This window comes from Triticum aestivum, chromosome 4B (genome assembly GCF_018294505.1).
Source record: "Triticum aestivum cultivar Chinese Spring chromosome 4B, IWGSC CS RefSeq v2.1, whole genome shotgun sequence".
In the NCBI taxonomy this organism is placed as follows: domain Eukaryota; kingdom Viridiplantae; phylum Streptophyta; class Magnoliopsida; order Poales; family Poaceae; genus Triticum; species Triticum aestivum.
The window spans coordinates 37,260,601-37,268,078 of NC_057804.1; the positions used below are offsets into that span (position 1 = coordinate 37,260,601).

General features: G+C 47.2%; 1 pseudogene; it reads left to right on the top strand.

Annotated features, from left to right (window-relative positions):
• The first annotated feature begins 3,442 nt into the window (after positions 1 to 3,442).
• Positions 3,443 to 7,435, top strand: LOC123089930 (chaperone protein ClpB1-like; annotated as a pseudogene).
• Positions 7,436 to 7,478: the final 43 nt, after the last annotated feature.

The following is a 7,478-nucleotide window of genomic DNA, read 5'->3' on the forward strand; positions in this document are numbered from 1 at the left end:
CCGAGTTTGAAAATCGGTTGATCCGAAATGCTTTCTGTGGAAAACTAAAACTGAATTTTTGAACCATTCTTTTGCAAAAATCTCTGCACTTTGTGAGCTCATCCACTCTATCTCATCTATAACTCTTCACAGGGTCAGCAGTCAGTGTTTGCAGCATGTCAGACCAGAGTGACAGTTAGAACAGGTCATAAGGGCAGATGCACATGAGTGAGGGCACTAGTCCTTCCAGCACTTCAGATGAAGGCAGTAGGAGCACTCCAAGCAACCTGCCTAAGGCTGCTACCAGGCAAAGGAAGAAGAGAACTTCAGACTCTGAAGATGAGGATTATATAGCAGAAGAAGATGAGGCTACCTCCAAGAAAGTAGTACTCAAAAAGGAGTATGGCTCAGCAAAGCATACAAAGCCAGGCATGAAGATTAAAAGGCCTGTAGGAAGATAACCAATGTCCAAAGCCAGAGTCTCAACTCAAATACCTGAAAAGCCTGATCCCAAAGAGCCTGCTGCTGAAGGAAAGAAAAGGAAGGAAAGGGTCAAGAAGACCATAGCCAGAGTTGTTGGGCAACCTTCCATGATGGAAGAGGAAGAAGAGCTTGCTACACCAGCACCCAAGGCACCAAAGCTTATGGGTGGTTTTGGTAATTCGTAACAACATATAGCTCATTGAGCTAATGCTATTCCAAGACTATTATTTCAGGAAAGCTCAATGAATGGCATGGCATGGATGATGAAAGTGGATCCCTCAAAATACTAAGGACAAAGGATTGGCTCAAGCTCAAAAGCTCAAGACTCTTCATTTTATATTTTAGTGATCCAAGATCACATTGAGTCTATAGGAAAAGCCAATACTATCAAGGAGGGATGAGGTGTTGCTTAATGAGCCTCTTGCTTCATGTGCTTAGTGATATGCTCCAAAACCCTCAGCTACTTTCTCACAATCCACAAATGACCTAAACCCAGAGCCAAAATCGGCCACACCGATTCTTCCTACCCGGCGCCACCGATTTCAAAAGTCATAGCCACTGCCACAAACCCTAGGCAAATCGGTCCTACCGATAGGGTTCTCGGTCTCACCGAGATGGGATTGTAATCTCTCTGTTTCCCTTCGTAACATTTCGGTCTAACCGAAGTGAGCGATCGGTCGCACCGAGATTGCAATGTAAACTCTCTGTTTCCCTTTTGTAACATTTCGGTCTCACCGAAAAGAGCAAATCGGTCCCACCGAGTTTACCTGACCAACTCTCTGGAAAGCTTATTACCAAAATCGGTCTCACCGAGTTTGTGTAATCGGTCTTACCGAGATTATGTTATGCCCTAACCCTAACCGAATCGGTCTCACCGAGTTGCATGTCAGCCCCACCGAAAATCACTAACGGTCACTAGGTTTACTAAATCGGTCCGACCGAGTCTGTTGAATCGGTCCCACCGAGTTTGGTAAATTGTGTGTAACGGTTAGATTTTGTGTGGAGGCTATATATACCCCTCCACCTCCACTTCATTCATGGAGAGAGCCATCAGACTAAACCTACACTTCCAACTTACCATTTCTGAGAGAGAACCACCTACTCATGTGTTGAGGCCAAGATATTCCATTCCTACCATATGAATCTTGATCTCTAGCCTTCCCCAAGTTGCTTTCCACTCAAATCCTCTTTCCACCAGATCCAAATCCTATGAGAGAGAGTTGAGTGTTGGGGAGACTATCATTTGAAGCACAAGAGCAAGGAGTTCATCATCAACGCACCATTTGTTACTTCTTGGAGAGTGGTGTCTACTAGATTGGCTAGGTGTCACTTGGGAGCCTCCGACAAGATTGTGGAGTTGAACTAAGGAGTTTGTAAGGGCAAGGAGATCGCCTACTTCGTGAAGATCTACCGCTAATGAGGCAAGTCCTTCGTGGGCGACGGCCATGGTGGGATAGACAAGGTTGCTTCTTCGTGGACCCTTCGTGGGTGGAGCCCTCCGTGGACTCGCGCAACTGTTACCCTTCGTGGGTTGAAGTCTCCATCAATGTGGATGTACGATAGCACCACCTATCGGAACCACGCCAAAAACATCTGTGTCTCCAATTGCGTTTGAATCCTCCAAACCCTTCCCTTTACTTTCTTGCAAGTTGCATGCTTTAATTTCCGCTGCCCATATACTCTTTGCATGCTTGCTTGATTTGTGTGATGATTGCTTGACTTGTCCTAAGATAGCTAAAATCTGCCAAACTCTAAAATTGGGAAAAGGTTAAGTTTTTAATTGGTCAAGTAGTCTAATCACCCCCCTCTAGACATACTTCAAGGTCCTACAGATTCCATTGCCATGCTCTTTGAACTGATGACCTAACATGCCACACACCGCACACCAATCCGGGAGTTTTTTCATATTTAAGCCTATAAATCTGGCGCTTCCCGTCCCTTATCAAAGAGACAGCATTCCTCGGGGGCTTGTTTACACTGACCCGAACCCATATCCAGTGGAAGTTACCCGTGAAATCTTGTGAGGCTCGGCATAAAGGACTTCTCCAACCTTAGCTGCTAACGATGGAACAAGATGGGCATACAAGAGTGGCACATCATGGATTTGCACCCAAATCTCAATCGTATCAAGCATGACCGTAGAAGGTTTAGCCAACCCATCATACGGTTTGAGTATCACAGCATCACCCCGGAAGTGCCACGGGCCATCACGCATTACTCTCTCCCAATCACCCAAGCAAGAGAATTGCACAGTGTATAGATTATCTTCCAGAGGTTTGAACTGCACCTCCTGGGCTAGATCCCACGCTGCTCTCATGTTTTTGAAAAACCAATATTGGTTATATGTCTTTGGCGAGTGAACCCTAGCCAGCGCTATCCATCGCGCCGCCTCATCCGGGGCCTCGTCCTCGTTGAAAACCACATCGTCTAGGTCCTCCTCCCGAAGACCTAGTTCCTTCATCATCGCAGTCACATCATCCGGATCCGTAGGCCCCGAACTCGACCCCGAAGCTCCGCCTGATGCCATGACTTTTTCGAACCCTAAACCGATCAACAACGCATCGGGCCTTTGCAGGAACCCTAGAAACCCCCCTTCTCTCCTCTGTTCTGCCCGGATCGGTGCGCCCTGGCACCCTGGATCACGAGCGAAGGATTAGGGAAGGAAAAGGGGACAGGGAAAGCCAGGACTCAACGGCGGCGACCAAGATCGCCCCGAGAGGAAGAAAACCCTAGCGAGAGGGAACTAGCAAGGGATTGCGTCTTTGGTGTTTCGAGAAATAGTACAAGCTGGACCTCGAGGACCGAACTTCTGCATTTGTTGGAGGTGTGGGCGGCTAAAATTCATGCCCACTGCGTAGCCGGCCTTTTACCAGCAGCTCAATTGTAGAAGGCCTTACGGCCCAGTTAGAATGGGTAGCCCACGAAAGTGCGTGCTTTTACTCTTGGACATGTGCGTGCGTGTTACCTCTCAAAAAAAGAGTGCGTGCGGGTTATCGAAAAAGAAGGAAAGTGCGTGCGAGAGCAGACCTGACGGGGACTCGAGCGCCGCCGCCGCCGGCGCGCACCTGACCAGGTCGAGCCGACGAGGGCTCCTGGGCGTGAGCAGCGGAGCATCCACCGGTGGATTGGAATTGGAGCAGTGCCGGTGCGCACCTACCCAGATCGAGGCGACGAGGGTTTCTGGTGTTGAGCCGCGGAGCATCCGTCGGCGGATTGGGGACTCGAACGGCGCCGGCGTGCACCTAACCAAGACGAGGCGACGAGGCGTCCTGGGCATTGGGCCGAGCAGAGGCGGACTGGACATCGCTGCGAGCGGCGGCGATCATCGGAGCAGCTACGCTCAAGAGTCCTGATAATCACTTTCCTCTGTTTTCTGAAGAAAAAACAAGGTTACTTTCTGTCCATCAATTTGCCAAATCCTGCTATCTTTGATGTCGTCAAATGCTAGCACTGCTAGTTAAATTAGTTTGGGATAACTATATTTTTCGTCCTCGAACTTAAATGTGCAGTCTAGTTCATCATTGACGGTAAATGTGCAGTAATATTTTGGATGTCTGCTTCAAGTTCAAATGTGACAGTAAATGTGCAGTCTAGTTGGTCATTTACAGTCAATGTTGCATTTTGGTGCTGCAAGTTTTCAAGTTGGAGGAAATAAAAGAGCAAAGAAAGTCCCAGCAAAACTAACTACTGGACTAGTGTACTTGTACTCATGTTTGTGGTTATCCCTTGTGGTTATGTCTGAATTCATGTTTGTGGTTGCTTGTAGTATTTCTCACTTACTTTGTCAGACTTTGAGAATTCCCTTGTGGTTTGCTTGTAAGACTAATCAGTACTATGTTTGTGGTTGTCAGACTATGTTTGTCATGCAATCTGTTCGGTCCAGTACTCTCTGTCCAATCATCTATTAACAAGTGAACAATCGGCAATGCATTCAGTTTACACAGTTGTCTAAAATCATGTGAACAATTTGCTATGAATCCCATTCAGTTTATAAAATGGTCTGGAACTGAAACCATCTAGTTAGCATACAATTTGCTGTTACCAAACTGGACAAACATGCGACTGAAATGCTCCGAGCAAACCCAATTTTCCATAAATAACATAGGTCAGATTACATGCAGGTCAAAACCAGGCCAGGTGGACGATTTTAGTCAAAACCGGGTCTACGACATACCAAAACCACTTTAAGCATCGTGAGGGATGAAAAGTATCCGGTTTAAATAGTCGAGGGATTGAGTTTTAGTGGTTTCAGAGTTGAGGGATGATTTCTATACTATCGCCAGAGTTTGAGGACGAAAAATATACTTATCCCAATTAGTTTCAGAACTCCACACCGCATACAAAACAAAGTTTAATCCCTGCAAGACAATTAACTTGTGGTCTTTTATATATGTATATGTATATGTATGCATGTTTGAAGCAACTTGGTGTTTTGGCTTGTTCAGGATCGTAAGCATTTCGAGAGGGTCATGGTGGAGCCTAGAGTTTACGATCAGTTGGGAGCCTCTGCGCCGCGCTCCGGCGCACACCTGTCTAGCGACACCAAAGCCGTCCTCTGCCTTGGGGCAGCCACTGCTGTGGGCTGGGCAGCGTGGAGGTACTACCAACGCCGCGCGTGCCTCCGGAAGTTTGGCCGGGACATGACGGCATTCGCTGGAAAAACCGATCCGGTGATCGGCCGCGATGACGAGATTGACCGTGTCGTCTCCATCCTCTGCCGCCGGACCAAGAACTGCGTCGCGCTCGTCGGCGCTGCAGGGGTTGGCAAGACGGCTGTGGCCGAGGCCCTCGCCCAGCGCATTGCCGCCGGGATGGTCCCCGATGTTCTCGCCGGTGCGCGCGTCATTGAGCTCGACGTCGGCGCATTGGTGGCCGGGACCAAGTGGCGTGGCTCCTTCGAGAGACGCATGAAGGACGTGATAAAGCAGGTGGAGGCCGCGGACGGCAAGGTGATTCTGTTCATCGACGAGATGCACATGCTTCTTGGCGCCGGGCGGTCCAGGAAGAGTGCCAACGATGCTGCCAACATGCTGAAGCCAGCGTTGGCCCGCGGCCGTATCCGCTGCGTGGGTGCCACAACTTTCGATGAGTACCGTAAGTTCATCGAGAAGGATGCCGCACTAGAGCGGCGGTTCCAAAAGGTGCAGGTCGAGGAGCCGAGCATGGACACAACCATTGAGATTTTGCAGGGGCTAAAGAAACGGCACGAACGGCACCATGGCTTGGTAATACAGGACGCAGCTCTTGTTGCTGCTGCACAGTTTGCTGGCCGCTATATCACCGGTGAGGAACCCATCAGTTTCACTCATGTTGTTTGATGTGCACCCACCTAGTCACTTAGAAAGTATAATTAAAAAGAAAGGGAAGAAGATGGAGTATATATGATCTTAATTTGTTATAGTCAGATGTTCATCTTTGTTAAGGCTCACTTGCCAATTTAAGCTATTTACATGAAAGTTGTGCTGTACAATTCAAGGGGGAGGATAATTACATTGGAGCACCCTTGTTGCATTGGGTACATCAATGCATTGATTAGTGGCAAGAATGTATATGCTGGAGAAAACTGATGGATGTTATTTCTATCTGTACTGCAGGTCGTCAGTTTCCTGACAAGGCAATTGATCTAATTGACGAGGCATGCGCCACTGCAAGCAAAAAGATGAGGCAGATTAACCGCCAAAAGGCGGAAGTGAACATTACAAAAAGTAGCTCTGCAAAGGCAATGAAGGAAGCAATTATCACCCCAGATCATATCGCACAAGTAGGCATTCTTTTCTTAATAATATTTGTGTCTATTGTTGTGATCGACGAGTCATGCTTACCATGATGTTCCTATGTTGTTATTTGAAGGTTGTGAGCCGATGGACTGGAATTCCTGTCACCGCACTTAATCAAGACGAGAAGGATAAGTTAATCTGCCTAGCGGACAGACTGCATGAGCGTGTTGTTGGCCAGGATGAAGCCGTCAACCTAGTAGCAGATGCAGTGTTACGTTCTAGAGCTGGCCTTGATCATCCTGGCCAGCCCATAGGCTCTTTCCTCTTCTTGGGCTCAACTGGTGTCGGAAAGACAGAGCTCGCAAAAGCTCTTGCCGAACAGCTATTTGATAGTGAGAAGATGTTGGTTCGCTTTGACATGTCTGAATATGTTGGGAGTAGTTCTGTGTTGCGTCTTGTTGGAGCACCTCCAAGGTTTAATTCGTACTATGTGCTATTTCCTTATTTTCTTAGCATTACATTATCTTATTGTATCTAGTCTTAATCTGAAGTTTGACTGGTCTCTTTTAACATCTTAAAGCTATCGTGGCTATGAAGATGGTGGACAACTGACTGAGAAAGTTAGGAGGAACCCGTACAGTGTCATCCTTTTTGATGAGGTGGAGAAAGCAGATCCCTCGGTGTTCAATATTTTTCTTCAAATCCTTGATGATGGCAGGTTGACTGATGGCAGAGGCTAGACTGTAGATTTCAAGAATACCATCATCATCATGACCTCAAATCTTGGATCTGATTACTTAATATCAAAGACGGCTAGAAAAAACACAACGGAATCTACACGGGAACTTCTCATGGAACAGGTCTGTGAGTCTCAGACAACCCCTGTAAAAGCTGCAGCAGCAATTGCTAATGATTATATGTGTTTGTTCATATAGGTTTGCAAGCACTTCAAGCCTGAGCTTCTCAACAGACTGAGTGAGATTGTTATATTTGAGCCGCTTTCGCACGACAAACTGAAGGAGATAATGAAAATCCAGATGAAGAGCATTATGGCCAGAGTAGCTACCAAGGGCATCTCTCTTTCTGTTAGTGATGCCGCGTTGGACACCATCTTATCGGAATCATACAGCCCAGTAAGTATATCTTCTGTTCAAAATTATCACACGATTAAAGCCTCCTGTTTTCATGTGACAGGAGGTTGTTTCTTCTCCACATGTTCATATGTTTCGGTAACCATGCATCAACATCTCTTGTAGACCTACGGTGCAAGACCCATAAGGAGGTGGATGCAAAAGAATG